The sequence below is a fragment of the Ambystoma mexicanum genome, unplaced genomic scaffold (genome assembly GCF_040938575.1).
Source record: "Ambystoma mexicanum isolate Mex_15411 unplaced genomic scaffold, UKY_AmexF1_1 Mex_scaf1, whole genome shotgun sequence".
In the NCBI taxonomy this organism is placed as follows: Eukaryota; Metazoa; Chordata; class Amphibia; order Caudata; family Ambystomatidae; genus Ambystoma; species Ambystoma mexicanum.
In genome coordinates, this window is record NW_027182324.1 from 3,568,954 (window position 1) to 3,588,572 (window position 19,619).

The window sequence follows — 19,619 nt, forward strand, 5'->3', positions numbered from 1 at the left end:
GTCTGCTTTTTTTCGACCAATCTGTCTCCCCAATATTAAAACTTTGTACAAAGATTGCTATTTCATGCTATTTAGAAGCACAGTCAGGCTTCATATGTTGGCAAAGCATCCAAGAACTCTGGACTCCACTACCTTAGAGTCATATTGCCCAAGGTTGCGATGCCATCAGAAATAGCACATATTAGAATGAGCAATTCATATTTCCTGCTTAATTTTTTGTAAAAGAAGCAAAGGTACGCCTGAACAGGGACTTGAACCCTGGACCCTCAGATTAAAAGTCTGATGCTCTACCGACTGAGCTATCCAGGCACATGGATCACTGCCATTTGAAACTTGATTTTCACTCTACAGCTCCTCCATACATGGCTACCTCACTGGTCAATAAAGGAAATGAATTACTAGTGCATTACACACATTTTGACACTGGAGACATAACTTTTTTCAGTCATTCCGTATCCAGATATAGAGATTTGCAGCATCTAGGACTTTAATGTTCACCCACTTACGGATTTGAATGTTTTGCCACATTCATGAGTGCAAACTTGCTCCCCAGTAAATACGAACATGTGCTCCTCAATGCACACACTGGGCAATGCAGTCCACTCTAAATCGACGATTAATGACATGCTCGTTTTGTGCAATGGAGTTTCAGTCAATTGGAAAACATTTTGAAAAGTTATATTGCAACAGAAGCCCAGCCTTAAAAAAGTGGATTTCACTTCTAAATGATTACATGAGGAAGGAAAGGAGACCAGATGCAAAAAAGGTGCTGTGGCTTAGTTGGTTAAAGCGCCTGTCTAGTAAACAGGAGATCCTGAGTTCGAAACTCAGCAGCGCCTGTCTGCTTTTTTTTCGACCAATCTGTCTCCCCAATATTAAAACTTTGTACAAAGATTGCTATTTCATGCTATTTAGAAGCACAGTCAGGCTTGATATGTTGGCAAAGCATCCAAGAACTCTGGACTCCACTACCTTAGAGTCATATTGCCCAAGGTTGCGATGCCATCAGAAATAGCACATATTAGAATGAGCAATTCATATTTCCTGCTTAATTTTTTGTAAAAGAAGCAAAGGTATGCCTGAACAGGGACTTGAACCCTGGACCCTCAGATTAAAAGTCTGATGCTCTACCGACTGAGCTATCCATGCACATGGATCACTGCATTTGAAACTTGATTTTCACTCTACAGCACCTCCATACATGGCTACCTCACTGGTCAATAAAGGAAATGAATTACTAGTGCATTACACACATTTTGACACTGGAGACATAACTTTTTTCAGTCATTCCGTATCCAGATATAGAGATTTGCAGCATCTAGGACTTTAATGTTCACCCACTTACGGATTTGAATGTTTTGCCACATTCATGAGTGCAAACTTGCTCCCCAGTAAAGACGAACATGTGCTCCTCAATGCACACACTGGGCAATGCAGTCCACTCTAAATCGACGATTAATGACATGCTCGTTTTGTGCAATGGAGTTTCAGTCAATTGGAAAACATTTTGAAAAGTTATATTGCAACAGAAGCCCAGCCTTAAAAAAGTGGATTTCACTTCTGATTGATTACATGAGGAAGGAAAGGAGACCAGATGCAAAAAAGGGGCTGTGGCTTAGTTGGTTAAAGCGCCTGTCTAGTAAACAGGAGATCCTGAGTTCGAATCTCAGCAGCGCCTGTCTGCTTTTTTTTCGACCAATCTGTCTCCCCAATATTAAAACTTTGTACAAAGATTGCTATTTCATGCTATTTAGAAGCACAGTCAGGCTTGAAATGTTGGCAAAGCATCCAAGAACTCTGGACTCCACTACCTTAGAGTCATATTGCCCAAGGTTGCGATGCCATCAGAAACAGCACATATTAGAATGAGCAATTCATATTTCCTGCTAAATTTTTTGTAAAAGAAGCAAAGATACGCCTGAACAGGGACTTGAACCCTGGACCCTCAGATTAAAAGTCTGATGCTCTACCGAATGAGCTATCCAGGCACAGGGATCACTGCCCATTTGAAACTTGATTTTCACTCTACAGCACCTCCATACATGGCTACCTCACTGGTCAATAAAGGAAATGAATTACTAGTGCATTACACACATTTTGACACTGGAGACATAACTTTTTTCAGTCATTCCGTATCCAGATATAGAGATTTGCAGCATCTAGGACTTTAATGTTCACCCACTTACGGATTTGAATGTTTTGCCACATTAATGAGTGCAAACTTGCTCCCCAGTAAAGACGAACATGTGCTCCTCAATGCACACACTGGGCAATGCAGTCCACTCTAAATCGACGATTAATGACATGCTCGTTTTGTGCAATGGAGTTTCAGTCATTGGAAAACATTTTGAAAAGTTATATTGCAACAGAAGCCCAGCCTTAAAAAAGTGGATTTCACTTCTAAATGATTACATGAGGAAGGAAAGGAGACCAGATGCAAAAAAGGTGCTGTGGCTTAGTTGGTTAAAGCGCCTGTCTAGTAAACAGGAGATCCTGAGTTAGAATCTCAGCAGCGCCTGTCTGCTTTTTTTCGACCAATCTGTCTCCCCAATATTAAAACTTTGTACAAAGATTGCTATTTCATGCTATTTAGAAGCACAGTCAGGCTTGATATGTTGGCAAAGCATCCAAGAACTCTGGACTCCACTACCTTAGAGTCATATTGCCCAAGGTTGCGATGCCATCAGAAATAGCACATATTAGAATGAGCAATTCATATTTCCTGCTTAATTTTTTGTAAAAGAAGCAAAGGTACGCCTGAACAGGGACTTGAACCCTGGACCCTCAGATTAAAAGTCTGATGCTCTACCGACTGAGCTATCCAGGCACAGGGATCACTGCCCATTTGAAACTTGATTTTCACTCTACAGCACCTCCATACATGGCTACCTCACTGGTCAATAAAGGAAATGAATTACTAGTGCATTACACACATTTCGACACTGGAGACATAACTTTTTTCAGTCATTCCGTATCCAGATATAGAGATTTGCAGCATCTAGGACTTTAATGTTCACCCACTTACGGATTTGAATGTTTTGCCACATTCATGAGTGCAAACTTGCTCCCCAGTAAAGACGAACATGTGCTCCTCAATGCACACACTGGGCAATGCAGTCCACTCTAAATCGACGATTAATGACATGCTCGTTTTGTGCAATGGAGTTTCAGTCAATTGGAAAACATTTTGAAAAGTTATATTGCAACAGAAGCCCAGCCTTAAAAAAGTGGATTTCACTTCTGATTGATTACATGAGGAAGGAAAGGAGACCAGATGCAAAAAAGGGGCTGTGGCTTAGTTGGTTAAAGCGCCTGTCTAGTAAACAGGAGATCCTGAGTTCGAATCTCAGCAGCGCCTGTCTGCTTTTTTTTCGACCAATCTGTCTCCCCAATATTAAAACTTTGTACAAAGATTGCTATTTCATGCTATTTAGAAGCACAGTCAGGCTTGAAATGTTGGCAAAGCATCCAAGAACTCTGGACTCCACTACCTTAGAGTCATATTGCCCAAGGTTGCGATGCCATCAGAAACAGCACATATTAGAATGAGCAATTCATATTTCCTGCTAAATTTTTTGTAAAAGAAGCAAAGATACGCCTGAACAGGGACTTGAACCCTGGACCCTCAGATTAAAAGTCTGATGCTCTACCTACTGAGCTATCCAGGCACAGGGATCACTGCCCATTTGAAACTTGATTTTCACTCTACAGCACCTCCATACATGGCTACCTCACTGGTCAATAAAGGAAATGAATTACTAGTGCATTACACACATTTTGACACTGGAGACATAACTTTTTTCAGTCATTCCGTATCCAGATATAGAGATTTGCAGCATCTAGGACTTTAATGTTCACCCACTTACGGATTTGAATGTTTTGCCACATTCATGAGTGCAAACTTGCTCCCCAGTAAAGACGAACATGTGCTCCTCAATGCACACACTGGGCAATGCAGTCCACTCTAAATCGACGATTAATGACATGCTCGTTTTGTGCAATGGAGTTTCAGTCAATTGGAAAACATTTTGAAAAGTTATATTGCAATAGAAGCCCAGCCTTAAAAAAGTGGATTTCACTTCTAAATGATTACATGAGGAAGGAAAGGAGACCAGATGCAAAAAAGGTGCTGTGGCTTAGTTGGTTAAAGCGCCTGTCTAGTAAACAGGAGATCCTGAGTTCGAATCTCAGCAGCGCCTGTCTGCTTTTTTTTCGACCAATCTGTCTCCCCAATATTAAAACTTTGTACAAAGATTGCTATTTCATGCTATTTAGAAGCACAGTCAGGCTTGAAATGTTGGCAAAGCATCCAAGAACTCTGGACTCCACTACCTTAGAGTCATATTGCCCAAGGTTGCGATGCCATCAGAAATAGCACATATTAGAATGAGCAATTCATATTTCCTGCTTAATTTTTTGTAAAAGAAGCAAAGGTACGCCTGAACAGGGACTTGAACCCTGGACCCTCAGATTAAAAGTCTGATGCTCTACCGACTGAGCTATCCAGGCAGATGGATCACTGCCATTTGAAACTTGATTTTCACTCTACAGCACCTCCATACATGGCTACCTCACTGGTCAATAAAGGAAATGAATTACTAGTGCATTACACACATTTTGACACTGGAGACATAACTTTTTTCAGTCATTCCGTATCCAGATATAGAGATTTGCAGCATCTAGGACTTTAATGGTCACCCACTTACGGATTTGAATGTTTTGCAACATTCATGAGTGCAAACTTGCTCCCCAGTAAAGACGAACATGTGCTCCTCAATGCACACACTGGGCAATGCAGTCCGCTCTAAATCGACGATTAATGACATGCTCGTTTTGTGCAATGGAGTTTCAGTCAATTGGAAAACATTTTGAAAAGTTATATTGCAACAGAAGCCCAGCCTTAAAAAAAGTGGATTTCACTTCTAAATGATTACATGAGGAAGGAAAGGAGACCAGATGCAAAAAAAGGTGCTTGGCTTAGTTGGTTAATGCGCCTGTTTAGTAAACAGGAGGTCCTGAGGTCGAATCTCAGCAGCGCCTCTCTGCTTTTTTTTTTCGACCAATCTGTCTCCCAAATATTAAAACTTTGTACAAAGATTGCTATTTCATGCTATTTAGAAGCACAGTCAGGCTTGAAATGTTGGCAAAGCATCCAAGAACTCTGGACTCCACTACCTTAGAGTCATATTGCCCAAGGTTGCGATGCCATCAGAAATAGCACATATTAGAATGAGCAATTCATATTTCCTGCTTAATTTTTTGTAAAAGAAGCACAGGTACGCCTGAACAGGGACTTGAACCCTGGGCCCTCAGATTAAAAGTCTGATGCTCTACCGACTGAGCTATCCGGACACAAGGATCACTGCTATTTGAAACTTGATTTTCACTCTACAGCACCTCCATACATGGCTACCTCACTGGTCAATAAAGGAAATGAATTACTAGTGCATTACACACATTTTGACACTGGAGACATAACTTTTTTTCAGTCATTCCGTATCCAGATATAGAGATTTGCAGCATCTAGGACTTTAATGTTCACCCACTTACGGATTTGAATGTTTTGCCACATTCATGAGTGCAAACTTGCTCCCCAGTAAAGACGAACATGTGCTCCTCAATGCACACACTGGGCAATGCAGTCCACTCTAAATCGACGATTAATGACATGCTCGTTTTGTGCAATGGAGTTTCAGTCAATTGGAAAACATTTTGAAAAGTTATATTGCAATAGAAGCCCAGCCTTAAAAAAGTGGATTTCACTTCTAAATGATTACATGAGGAAGGAAAGGAGACCAGATGCAAAAAAGGTGCTGTGGCTTAGTTGGTTAAAGCGCCTGTCTAGTAAACAGGAGATCCTGAGTTCGAATCTCAGCAGCGCCTGTCTGCTTTTTTTTCGACCAATCTGTCTCCCCAATATTAAAACTTTGTACAAAGATTGCTATTTCATGCTATTTAGAAGCACAGTCAGGCTTGAAATGTTGGCAAAGCATCCAAGAACTCTGGACTCAACTACCTTAGAGTCATATTGCCCAAGGTTGCGATGCTATCAGAAATAGCACATATTAGAATGAGCAATTCATATTTCCTGCTTAATTTTTTGTAAAAGAAGCAAAGGTACGCCTGAACAGGGACTTGAACCCTGGACCCTCAGATTAAAAGTCTGAAGCTCTACCGACTGAGCTATGCAGGCACAGGGATCACTGCCCATTTGAAACTTGATTTTCACTCTACAGCACCGCCATACATGGCTACCTCAATGGTCAATAAAGGAAATGAATTACTAGTGCATTACACACATTTTGACACTGGAGACATAACTTTTTTCAGTCATTCCGTATCCAGATATTGAGATTTGGAGCATCTAGGACTTAAATGTTCACCCACTTACGGATTTGAATGTTTTGCCACATTCATGAGTGCAAAATTGCTCCCCAGTAAAGGCGAACATGTGCTCCTCAATACACACACTGGGCAATGCAGTCCACTCTAAATCAACGATTAATGACATGCTCGTTTTGTGCAATGGAGTTTCAGTCAATTGGAAAACATTTTGTAAAGTTATATTGCAACAGAAGCCCAGCCTTAAAAAAAGTGGATTTCACTTCTAAATGATTACATGAGGAAGGACAGGAGATCAGATGCAAAAGAGGTGCTGTGGCTTAGTTGGTTAAAGTGCCTGTCTAGTAAACAGGAGATCCTGAGTTTGAATCTCAGCAGTGCCTGTCTGCTTTTTTTTCGACCAATCTGTCTCCCCAATATTAAAACTTTGTACAAAGATTGTTATTTCATGCTATTTAGAAGCACAGTCAGGCTTGAAATGTTGGCAAAGCATCCAAGAATTCTGGACTCCACTACCTTAGAGTCATATTGCCCAAGGATGCGATGCCATCAGAAATAGCACATATTAGAATGAGCAATTCATATTTCCTGCTAAATTTTTTGTAAAAGAAGCAAAGATACGCCTGAACAGGGACTTGAACCCTGGACCCTCAGATTAAAAGTCTGATGCTCTACCGACTGAGCTATCCAGGCACAGGGATCACTGCCCATTTGAAACTTGATTTTCACTCTACAGCACCTCCATACATGGCTACCTCACTGGTCAATAAAGGTAATGAATTACTAGTGCATTACACACATTTTGACACTGGAGACATAACTTTTTTCAGTCATTCCGTATCCAGATATAGAGATTTGCAGCATCTAGGACTTTAATGTTCACCCACTTACGGATTTGAATGTTTTGCCACATTAATGAGTGCAAACTTGCTCCCCAGTAAAGACGAACATGTGCTCCTCAATGCACACACTGGGCAATGCAGTCCACTCTAAATCGACTATTAATGACATGCTCGTTTTGTGCAATGGAGTTTCAGTCAATTTGAAAACATTTTGAAAAGTTATATTGCAACAGAAGCCCAGCCTTAAAAAAGTGGATTTCACTTCTAAATGATTACATGAGGAAGGAAAGGAGACCAGATGCAAAAAAGGTGCTGGTGCTTAGTTGGTTAAAGCGCCTGTCTAGTAAACAGGAGATCCTGAGTTCGAATCTCAGCAGCGTCTGTCTGCTTTTTTTCGACCAATCTGTCTCCCCAATATTAAAACTTTGTACAAAGATTGCTATTTCATGCTATTTAGAAGCACAGTCAGGCTTGATATGTTGGCAAAGCATCCAAGAACTCTGGACTCCACTACCTTAGAGTCATATTGCCCAAGGTTGCGATGCCATCAGAAATAGCACATATTAGAATGAGCAATTCATATTTCCTGCTTAATTTTTTGTAAAAGAAGCAAAGGTACGCCTGAACAGGGACGTGAACCCTGGACCCTCAGATTAAAAGTCTGATGCTCTACCGACTGAGCTATCCAGGCAGATGGATCACTGTCATTTGAAACTTGATTTTCACTCTACAGCACCTCCATACATGGCTACCTCACTGGTCAATAAAGGAAATGAATTACTAGTGCATTACACACATTTTGACACTGGAGACATAACTTTTTTCAGTCATTCCGTATACAGATATAGAGATTTGCAGCATCTAGGACTTTAATGTTCACCCACTTACGGATTTGAATGTTTTGCCACATTCATGAGTGCAAAATTGCTCCCCAGTAAAGGCGAACATGTGCTCCTCAATACACACACTGGGCAATGCAGTCCACTCTAAATCAACGATTAATGACATGCTCGTTTTGTGCAATGGAGTTTCAGTCAATTGGAAAACATTTTGTAAAGTTATATTGCAACAGAAGCCCAGCCTTAAAAAAAGTGGATTTCACTTCTAAATGATTACATGAGGAAGGACAGGAGATCAGATGCAAAAGAGGTGCTGTGGCTTGGTTAAAGCGCCTGTCTAGTAAACAGGAGATCCTGAGTTCGAATCTCAGCAGCGCCTGTCTGCTTTTTTTTCGACCAATCTGTCTCCCCAATATTAAAACTTTGTACAAAGATTGTTATTTCATGCTATTTAGAAGCACAGTCAGGCTTGAAATGTTGGCAAAGCATCCAAGAATTCTGGACTCCACTACCTTAGAGTCATATTGCCCAAGGTTGCGATGCCATCAGAAATAGCACATATTAGAATGAGCAATTCATATTTCCTGCTAAATTTTTTGTAAAAGAAGCAAAGATACGCCTGAACAGGGACTTGAACCCTGGACCCTCAGATTAAAAGTCTGATGCTCTACCGAATGAGCTATCCAGGCACAGGGATCACTGCCCATTTGAAACTTGATTTTCACTCTACAGCACCTCCATACATGGCTACCTCACTGGTCAATAAAGGAAATGAATTACTAGTGCATTACACACATTTTGACACTGGAGACATAACTTTTTTCAGTCATTCCGTATCCAGATATAGAGATTTGCAGCATCTAGGACTTTAATGTTCACCCACTTACGGATTTGAATGTTTTGCCACATTAATGAGTGCAAACTTGCTCCCCAGTAAAGACGAACATGTGCTCCTCAATGCACACACTGGGCAATGCAGTCCACTCTAAATCGACGATTAATGACATGCTCGTTTTGTGCAATGGAGTTTCAGTCATTGGAAAACATTTTGAAAAGTTATATTGCAACAGAAGCCCAGCCTTAAAAAAGTGGATTTCACTTCTAAATGATTACATGAGGAAGGAAAGGAGACCAGATGCAAAAAAGGTGCTGTGGCTTAGTTGGTTAAAGCGCCTGTCTAGTAAACAGGAGATCCTGAGTTAGAATCTCAGCAGCGCCTGTCTGCTTTTTTTCGACCAATCTGTCTCCCCAATATTAAAACTTTGTACAAAGATTGCTATTTCATGCTATTTAGAAGCACAGTCAGGCTTGATATGTTGGCAAAGCATCCAAGAACTCTGGACTCCACTACCTTAGAGTCATATTGCCCAAGGTTGCGATGCCATCAGAAATAGCACATATTAGAATGAGCAATTCATATTTCCTGCTTAATTTTTTGTAAAAGAAGCAAAGGTACGCCTGAACAGGGACTTGAACCCTGGACCCTCAGATTAAAAGTCTGATGCTCTACCGACTGAGCTATCCAGGCACAGGGATCACTGCCCATTTGAAACTTGATTTTCACTCTACAGCACCTCCATACATGGCTACCTCACTGGTCAATAAAGGAAATGAATTACTAGTGCATTACACACATTTCGACACTGGAGACATAACTTTTTTCAGTCATTCCGTATCCAGATATAGAGATTTGCAGCATCTAGGACTTTAATGTTCACCCACTTACGGATTTGAATGTTTTGCCACATTCATGAGTGCAAACTTGCTCCCCAGTAAAGACGAACATGTGCTCCTCAATGCACACACTGGGCAATGCAGTCCACTCTAAATCGACGATTAATGACATGCTTGTTTTGTGCAATGGAGTTTCAGTCAATTGGAAAACATTTTGAAAAGTTATATTGCAACAGAAGCCCAGCCTTAAAAAAGTGGATTTCACTTCTAAATGATTACATGAGGAAGGAAAGGAGACCAGATGCAAAAAAGGTGCTGTGGCTTAGTTGGTTAAAGCGCCTGTCTAGTAAACAGGAGATCCTGAGTTCGAATCTCAGCAGCGCCTGTCTGCTTTTTTTCGACCAATCTGTCTCCCCAATATTAAAACTTTGTACAAAGATTGCTATTTCATGCTATTTAGAAGCACAGTCTGGCTTCATATGTTGGCAAAGCATCCAAGAACTCTGGACTCCACTACCTTAGAGTCATATTGCCCAAGGTTGCGATGCCATCAGAAATAGCACATATTAGAATGAGCAATTCATATTTCCTGCTTAATTTTTTGTAAAAGAAGCAAAGGTACGCCTGAACAGGGACTTGAACCCTGGACCCTCAGATTAAAAGTCTGATGCTCTACCGACTGAGCTATCCAGGCACATGGATCACTGCCATTTGAAACTTGATTTTCACTCTACAGCTCCTCCATACATGGCTACCTCACTGGTCAATAAAGGAAATGAATTACTAGTGCATTACACACATTTTGACACTGGAGACATAACTTTTTTCAGTCATTCCGTATCCAGATATAGAGATTTGCAGCATCTAGGACTTTAATGTTCACCCACTTACGGATTTGAATGTTTTGCCACATTCATGAGTGCAAACTTGCTCCCCAGTAAATACGAACATGTGCTCCTCAATGCACACACTGGGCAATGCAGTCCACTCTAAATCGACGATTAATGACATGCTCGTTTTGTGCAATGGAGTTTCAGTCAATTGGAAAACATTTTGAAAAGTTATATTGCAACAGAAGCCCAGCCTTAAAAAAGTGGATTTCACTTCTAAATGATTACATGAGGAAGGAAAGGAGACCAGATGCAAAAAAGGTGCTGTGGCTTAGTTGGTTAAAGCGCCTGTCTAGTAAACAGGAGATCCTGAGTTTGAAACTCAGCAGCGCCTGTCTGCTTTTTTTTCGACCAATCTGTCTCCCCAATATTAAAACTTTGTACAAAGATTGCTATTTCATGCTATTTAGAAGCACAGTCAGGCTTGATATGTTGGCAAAGCATCCAAGAACTCTGGACTCCACTACCTTAGAGTCATATTGCCCAAGGTTGCGATGCCATCAGAAATAGCACATATTAGAATGAGCAATTCATATTTCCTGCTTAATTTTTTGTAAAAGAAGCAAAGGTATGCCTGAACAGGGACTTGAACCCTGGACCCTCAGATTAAAAGTCTGATGCTCTACCGACTGAGCTATCCATGCACATGGATCACTGCATTTGAAACTTGATTTTCACTCTACAGCACCTCCATACATGGCTACCTCACTGGTCAATAAAGGAAATGAATTACTAGTGCATTACACACATTTTGACACTGGAGACATAACTTTTTTCAGTCATTCCGTATCCAGATATAGAGATTTGCAGCATCTAGGACTTTAATGTTCACCCACTTACGGATTTGAATGTTTTGCCACATTCATGAGTGCAAACTTGCTCCCCAGTAAAGACGAACATGTGCTCCTCAATGCACACACTGGGCAATGCAGTCCACTCTAAATCGACGATTAATGACATGCTCGTTTTGTGCAATGGAGTTTCAGTCAATTGGAAAACATTTTGAAAAGTTATATTGCAACAGAAGCCCAGCCTTAAAAAAGTGGATTTCACTTCTGATTGATTACATGAGGAAGGAAAGGAGACCAGATGCAAAAAAGGGGCTGTGGCTTAGTTGGTTAAAGCGCCTGTCTAGTAAACAGGAGATCCTGAGTTCGAATCTCAGCAGCGCCTGTCTGCTTTTTTTTCGACCAATCTGTCTCCCCAATATTAAAACTTTGTACAAAGATTGCTATTTCATGCTATTTAGAAGCACAGTCAGGCTTGAAATGTTGGCAAAGCATCCAAGAACTCTGGACTCCACTACCTTAGAGTCATATTGCCCAAGGTTGCGATGCCATCAGAAACAGCACATATTAGAATGAGCAATTCATATTTCCTGCTTAATTTTTTGTAAAAGAAGCAAAGGTACGCCTGAACAGGGACTTGAACCCTGGACCCTCAGATTAAAAGTCTGATGCTCTACCGACTGAGCTATCCAGGCACAGGGATCACTGCCCATTTGAAACTTGATTTTCACTCTACAGCACCTCCATACATGGCTACCTCACTGGTCAATAAAGGAAATGAATTACTAGTGCATTACACACATTTCGACACTGGAGACATAACTTTTTTCAGTCATTCCGTATCCAGATATAGAGATTTGCAGCATCTAGGACTTTAATGTTCACCCACTTACGGATTTGAATGTTTTGCCACATTCATGAGTGCAAACTTGCTCCCCAGTAAAGACGAACATGTGCTCCTCAATGCACACACTGGGCAATGCAGTCCACTCTAAATCGACGATTAATGACATGCTCGTTTTGTGCAATGGAGTTTCAGTCAATTGGAAAACATTTTGAAAAGTTATATTGCAATAGAAGCCCAGCCTTAAAAAAGTGGATTTCACTTCTAAATGATTACATGAGGAAGGAAAGGAGACCAGATGCAAAAAAGGTGCTGTGGCTTAGTTGGTTAAAGCGCCTGTCTAGTAAACAGGAGATCCTGAGTTCGAATCTCAGCAGCGCCTGTCTGCTTTTTTTTCGACCAATCTGTCTCCCCAATATTAAAACTTTGTACAAAGATTGCTATTTCATGCTATTTAGAAGCACAGTCAGGCTTGAAATGTTGGCAAAGCATCCAAGAACTCTGGACTCAACTACCTTAGAGTCATATTGCCCAAGGTTGCGATGCTATCAGAAATAGCACATATTAGAATGAGCAATTCATATTTCCTGCTTAATTTTTTGTAAAAGAAGCAAAGGTACGCCTGAACAGGGACTTGAACCCTGGACCCTCAGATTAAAAGTCTGAAGCTCTACCGACTGAGCTATGCAGGCACAGGGATCACTGCCCATTTGAAACTTGATTTTCACTCTACAGCACCGCCATACATGGCTACCTCAATGGTCAATAAAGGAAATGAATTACTAGTGCATTACACACATTTTGACACTGGAGACATAACTTTTTTCAGTCATTCCGTATCCAGATATTGAGATTTGGAGCATCTAGGACTTAAATGTTCACCCACTTACGGATTTGAATGTTTTGCCACATTCATGAGTGCAAAATTGCTCCCCAGTAAAGGCGAACATGTGCTCCTCAATACACACACTGGGCAATGCAGTCCACTCTAAATCAACGATTAATGACATGCTCGTTTTGTGCAATGGAGTTTCAGTCAATTGGAAAACATTTTGTAAAGTTATATTGCAACAGAAGCCCAGCCTTAAAAAAAGTGGATTTCACTTCTAAATGATTACATGAGGAAGGACAGGAGATCAGATGCAAAAGAGGTGCTGTGGCTTAGTTGGTTAAAGTGCCTGTCTAGTAAACAGGAGATCCTGAGTTTGAATCTCAGCAGTGCCTGTCTGCTTTTTTTTCGACCAATCTGTCTCCCCAATATTAAAACTTTGTACAAAGATTGTTATTTCATGCTATTTAGAAGCACAGTCAGGCTTGAAATGTTGGCAAAGCATCCAAGAATTCTGGACTCCACTACCTTAGAGTCATATTGCCCAAGGATGCGATGCCATCAGAAATAGCACATATTAGAATGAGCAATTCATATTTCCTGCTAAATTTTTTGTAAAAGAAGCAAAGATACGCCTGAACAGGGACTTGAACCCTGGACCCTCAGATTAAAAGTCTGATGCTCTACCGACTGAGCTATCCAGGCACAGGGATCACTGCCCATTTGAAACTTGATTTTCACTCTACAGCACCTCCATACATGGCTACCTCACTGGTCAATAAAGGTAATGAATTACTAGTGCATTACACACATTTTGACACTGGAGACATAACTTTTTTCAGTCATTCCGTATCCAGATATAGAGATTTGCAGCATCTAGGACTTTAATGTTCACCCACTTACGGATTTGAATGTTTTGCCACATTAATGAGTGCAAACTTGCTCCCCAGTAAAGACGAACATGTGCTCCTCAATGCACACACTGGGCAATGCAGTCCACTCTAAATCGACTATTAATGACATGCTCGTTTTGTGCAATGGAGTTTCAGTCAATTTGAAAACATTTTGAAAAGTTATATTGCAACAGAAGCCCAGCCTTAAAAAAGTGGATTTCACTTCTAAATGATTACATGAGGAAGGAAAGGAGACCAGATGCAAAAAAGGTGCTGGTGCTTAGTTGGTTAAAGCGCCTGTCTAGTAAACAGGAGATCCTGAGTTCGAATCTCAGCAGCGTCTGTCTGCTTTTTTTCGACCAATCTGTCTCCCCAATATTAAAACTTTGTACAAAGATTGCTATTTCATGCTATTTAGAAGCACAGTCAGGCTTGATATGTTGGCAAAGCATCCAAGAACTCTGGACTCCACTACCTTAGAGTCATATTGCCCAAGGTTGCGATGCCATCAGAAATAGCACATATTAGAATGAGCAATTCATATTTCCTGCTTAATTTTTTGTAAAAGAAGCAAAGGTACGCCTGAACAGGGACGTGAACCCTGGACCCTCAGATTAAAAGTCTGATGCTCTACCGACTGAGCTATCCAGGCAGATGGATCACTGTCATTTGAAACTTGATTTTCACTCTACAGCACCTCCATACATGGCTACCTCACTGGTCAATAAAGGAAATGAATTACTAGTGCATTACACACATTTTGACACTGGAGACATAACTTTTTTCAGTCATTCCGTATACAGATATAGAGATTTGCAGCATCTAGGACTTTAATGTTCACCCACTTACGGATTTGAATGTTTTGCCACATTCATGAGTGCAAAATTGCTCCCCAGTAAAGGCGAACATGTGCTCCTCAATACACACACTGGGCAATGCAGTCCACTCTAAATCAACGATTAATGACATGCTCGTTTTGTGCAATGGAGTTTCAGTCAATTGGAAAACATTTTGTAAAGTTATATTGCAACAGAAGCCCAGCCTTAAAAAAAGTGGATTTCACTTCTAAATGATTACATGAGGAAGGACAGGAGATCAGATGCAAAAGAGGTGCTGTGGCTTGGTTAAAGCGCCTGTCTAGTAAACAGGAGATCCTGAGTTCGAATCTCAGCAGCGCCTGTCTGCTTTTTTTTCGACCAATCTGTCTCCCCAATATTAAAACTTTGTACAAAGATTGTTATTTCATGCTATTTAGAAGCACAGTCAGGCTTGAAATGTTGGCAAAGCATCCAAGAATTCTGGACTCCACTACCTTAGAGTCATATTGCCCAAGGTTGCGATGCCATCAGAAATAGCACATATTAGAATGAGCAATTCATATTTCCTGCTAAATTTTTTGTAAAAGAAGCAAAGATACGCCTGAACAGGGACTTGAACCCTGGACCCTCAGATTAAAAGTCTGATGCTCTACCGAATGAGCTATCCAGGCACAGGGATCACTGCCCATTTGAAACTTGATTTTCACTCTACAGCACCTCCATACATGGCTACCTCACTGGTCAATAAAGGAAATGAATTACTAGTGCATTACACACATTTTGACACTGGAGACATAACTTTTTTCAGTCATTCCGTATCCAGATATAGAGATTTGCAGCATCTAGGACTTTAATGTTCACCCACTTACGGATTTGAATGTTTTGCCACATTAATGAGTGCAAACTTGCTCCCCAGTAAAGACGAACATGTGCTCCTCAATGCACACACTGGGCAATGCAGTCCACTCTAAATCGACGATTAATGACATGCTCGTTTTGTGCAATGGAGTTTCAGTCATTGGAAAACATTTTGAAAAGTTATATTGCAACAGAAGCCCAGCCTTAAAAAAGTGGATTTCACTTCTAAATGATTACATGAGGAAGGAAAGGAGACCAGATGCAAAAAAGGTGCTGTGGCTTAGTTGGTTAAAGCGCCTGTCTAGTAAACAGGAGATCCTGAGTTAGAATCTCAGCAGCGCCTGTCTGCTTTTTTTCGACCAATCTGTCTCCCCAATATTAAAACTTTGTACAAAGATTGCTATTTCATGCTATTTAGAAGCACAGTCAGGCTTGATATGTTGGCAAAGCATCCAAGAACTCTGGACTCCACTACCTTAGAGTCATATTGCCCAAGGTTGCGATGCCATCAGAAATAGCACATATTAGAATGAGCAATTCATATTTCCTGCTTAATTTTTTGTAAAAGAAGCAAAGGTACGCCTGAACAGGGACTTGAACCCTGGACCCTCAGATTAAAAGTCTGATGCTCTACCGACTGAGCTATCCAGGCACAGGGATCACTGCCCATTTGAAACTTGATTTTCACTCTACAGCACCTCCATACATGGCTACCTCACTGGTCAATAAAGGAAATGAATTACTAGTGCATTACACACATTTCGACACTGGAGACATAACTTTTTTCAGTCATTCCGTATCCAGATATAGAGATTTGCAGCATCTAGGACTTTAATGTTCACCCACTTACGGATTTGAATGTTTTGCCACATTCATGAGTGCAAACTTGCTCCCCAGTAAAGACGAACATGTGCTCCTCAATGCACACACTGGGCAATGCAGTCCACTCTAAATCGACGATTAATGACATGCTTGTTTTGTGCAATGGAGTTTCAGTCAATTGGAAAACATTTTGAAAAGTTATATTGCAACAGAAGCCCAGCCTTAAAAAAGTGGATTTCACTTCTAAATGATTACATGAGGAAGGAAAGGAGACCAGATGCAAAAAAGGTGCTGTGGCTTAGTTGGTTAAAGCGCCTGTCTAGTAAACAGGAGATCCTGAGTTCGAATCTCAGCAGCGCCTGTCTGCTTTTTTTCGACCAATCTGTCTCCCCAATATTAAAACTTTGTACAAAGATTGCTATTTCATGCTATTTAGAAGCACAGTCAGGCTTCATATGTTGGCAAAGCATCCAAGAACTCTGGACTCCACTACCTTAGAGTCATATTGCCCAAGGTTGCGATGCCATCAGAAATAGCACATATTAGAATGAGCAATTCATATTTCCTGCTTAATTTTTTGTAAAAGAAGCAAAGGTACGCCTGAACAGGGACTTGAACCCTGGACCCTCAGATTAAAAGTCTGATGCTCTACCAACTGAGCTATCCAGGCACATGGATCACTGCCATTTGAAACTTGATTTTCACTCTACAGCTCCTCCATACATGGCTACCTCACTGGTCAATAAAGGAAATGAATTACTAGTGCATTACACACATTTTGACACTGGAGACATAACTTTTTTCAGTCATTCCGTATCCAGATATAGAGATTTGCAGCATCTAGGACTTTAATGTTCACCCACTTACGGATTTGAATGTTTTGCCACATTCATGAGTGCAAACTTGCTCCCCAGTAAATACGAACATGTGCTCCTCAATGCACACACTGGGCAATGCAGTCCACTCTAAATCGACGATTAATGACATGCTCGTTTTGTGCAATGGAGTTTCAGTCAATTGGAAAACATTTTGAAAAGTTATATTGCAACAGAAGCCCAGCCTTAAAAAAGTGGATTTCACTTCTAAATGATTACATGAGGAAGGAAAGGAGACCAGATGCAAAAAAGGTGCTGTGGCTTAGTTGGTTAAAGCGCCTGTCTAGTAAACAGGAGATCCTGAGTTTGAAACTCAGCAGCGCCTGTCTGCTTTTTTTTCGACCAATCTGTCTCCCCAATATTAAAACTTTGTACAAAGATTGCTATTTCATGCTATTTAGAAGCACAGTCAGGCTTGATATGTTGGCAAAGCATCCAAGAACTCTGGACTCCACTACCTTAGAGTCATATTGCCCAAGGTTGCGATGCCATCAGAAATAGCACATATTAGAATGAGCAATTCATATTTCCTGCTTAATTTTTTGTAAAAGAAGCAAAGGTATGCCTGAACAGGGACTTGAACCCTGGACCCTCAGATTAAAAGTCTGATGCTCTACCGACTGAGCTATCCATGCACATGGATCACTGCATTTGAAACTTGATTTTCACTCTACAGCACCTCCATACATGGCTACCTCACTGGTCAATAAAGGAAATGAATTACTAGTGCATTACACACATTTTGACACTGGAGACATAACTTTTTTCAGTCATTCCGTATCCAGATATAGAGATTTGCAGCATCTAGGACTTTAATGTTCACCCACTTACGGATTTGAATGTTTTGCCACATTCATGAGTGCAAACTTGCTCCCCAGTAAAGACGAACATGTGCTCCTCAATGCACACACTGGGCAATGCAGTCCACTCTAAATCGACGATTAATGACATGCTCGTTTTGTGCAATGGAGTTTCAGTCAATTGGAAAACATTTTGAAAAGTTATATTGCAACAGAAGCCCAGCCTTAAAAAAGTGGATTTCACTTCTGATTGATTACATGAGGAAGGAAAGGAGACCAGATGCAAAAAAGGGGCTGTGGCTTAGTTGGTTAAAGCGCCTGTCTAGTAAACAGGAGATCCTGAGTTCGAATCTCAGCAGCGCCTGTCTGCTTTTTTTTCGACCAATCTGTCTCCCCAATATTAAAACTTTGTACAAAGATTGCTATTTCATGCTATTTAGAAGCACAGTCAGGCTTGAAATGTTGGCAAAGCATCCAAGAACTCTGGACTCCACTACCTTAGAGTCATATTGCCCAAGGTTGCGATGCCATCAGAAACAGCACATATTAGAATGAGCAATTCATATTTCCTGCTTAATTTTTTGTAAAAGAAGCAAAGGTACGCCTGAACAGGGACTTGAACCCTGGACCCTCAGATTAAAAGTCTGATGCTCTACCGACTGAGCTATCCAGGCACAGGGATCACTGCCCATTTGAAACTTGATTTTCACTCTACAGCACCTCCATACATGGCTACCTCACTGGTCAATAAAGGAAATGAATTACTAGTGCATTACACACATTTCGACACTGGAGACATAACTTTTTTCAGTCATTCCGTATCCAGATATAGAGATTTGCAGCATCTAGGACTTTAATGTTCACCCACTTACGGATTTGAATGTTTTGCCACATTCATGAGTGCAAACTTGCTCCCCAGTAAAGACGAACATGTGCTCCTCAATGCACACACTGGGCAATGCAGTCCACTCTAAATCGACGATTAATGACATGCTTGTTTTGTGCAATGGAGTTTCAGTCAATTGGAAAACATTTTGAAAAGTTATATTGCAACAGAAGCCCAGCCTTAAAAAAGTGGATTTCACTTCTAAATGATTACATGAGGAAGGAAAGGAGACCAGATGCAAAAAAGGTGCTGTGGCTTAGTTGGTTAAAGCGCCTGTCTAGTAAACAGGAGATCCTGAGTTCGAATCTCAGCAGCGCCTGTCTGCTTTTTTTCGACCAATCTGTCTCCCCAATATTAAAACTTTGTACAAAGATTGCTATTTCATGCTATTTAGAAGCACAGTCAGGCTTGATATGTTGGCAAAGCATCCAAGAACTCTGGACTCCACTACCTTAGAGTCATATTGCCCAAGGTTGCGATGCCATCAGAAATAGCACATATTAGAATGAGCAATTCATATTTCCTGCTTAATTTTTTGTAAAAGAAGCAAAGGTACGCCTGAACAGGGACTTGAACCCTGGACCCTCAGATTAAAAGTCTGATGCTCTACCGACTGAGC

General features: G+C 40.8%; 7 non-coding genes across 7 annotated transcripts; 6 read left to right on the top strand and 1 right to left on the bottom strand.

Moving 5' to 3' along the window:
* Positions 1 to 4,125: 4,125 nt before the first annotated feature.
* On the top strand, positions 4,126 to 4,199 carry TRNAT-AGU (transfer RNA threonine (anticodon AGU)). The gene has a single exon. It is a non-coding gene; the product is annotated as a tRNA-Thr (tRNA).
* Positions 4,200 to 5,809: 1,610 nt separating this feature from the next.
* Positions 5,810 to 5,883, top strand: TRNAT-AGU (transfer RNA threonine (anticodon AGU)). The gene has a single exon. It is a non-coding gene; the product is annotated as a tRNA-Thr (tRNA).
* Positions 5,884 to 10,008: 4,125 nt separating this feature from the next.
* TRNAT-AGU (transfer RNA threonine (anticodon AGU)) lies at positions 10,009 to 10,082 on the top strand. The gene has a single exon. It is a non-coding gene; the product is annotated as a tRNA-Thr (tRNA).
* Positions 10,083 to 12,527: 2,445 nt separating this feature from the next.
* On the top strand, positions 12,528 to 12,601 carry TRNAT-AGU (transfer RNA threonine (anticodon AGU)). Its single transcript has one exon. It is a non-coding gene; the product is annotated as a tRNA-Thr (tRNA).
* A 4,125-nt stretch (positions 12,602 to 16,726) lies between these two features.
* Positions 16,727 to 16,800, top strand: TRNAT-AGU (transfer RNA threonine (anticodon AGU)). The gene has a single exon. It is a non-coding gene; the product is annotated as a tRNA-Thr (tRNA).
* A 236-nt stretch (positions 16,801 to 17,036) lies between these two features.
* Positions 17,037 to 17,109, bottom strand: TRNAK-UUU (transfer RNA lysine (anticodon UUU)). The gene has a single exon. It is a non-coding gene; the product is annotated as a tRNA-Lys (tRNA).
* Positions 17,110 to 19,245: 2,136 nt separating this feature from the next.
* TRNAT-AGU (transfer RNA threonine (anticodon AGU)) lies at positions 19,246 to 19,319 on the top strand. Its single transcript has one exon. It is a non-coding gene; the product is annotated as a tRNA-Thr (tRNA).
* The last annotated feature ends 300 nt before the right edge of the window (positions 19,320 to 19,619 follow it).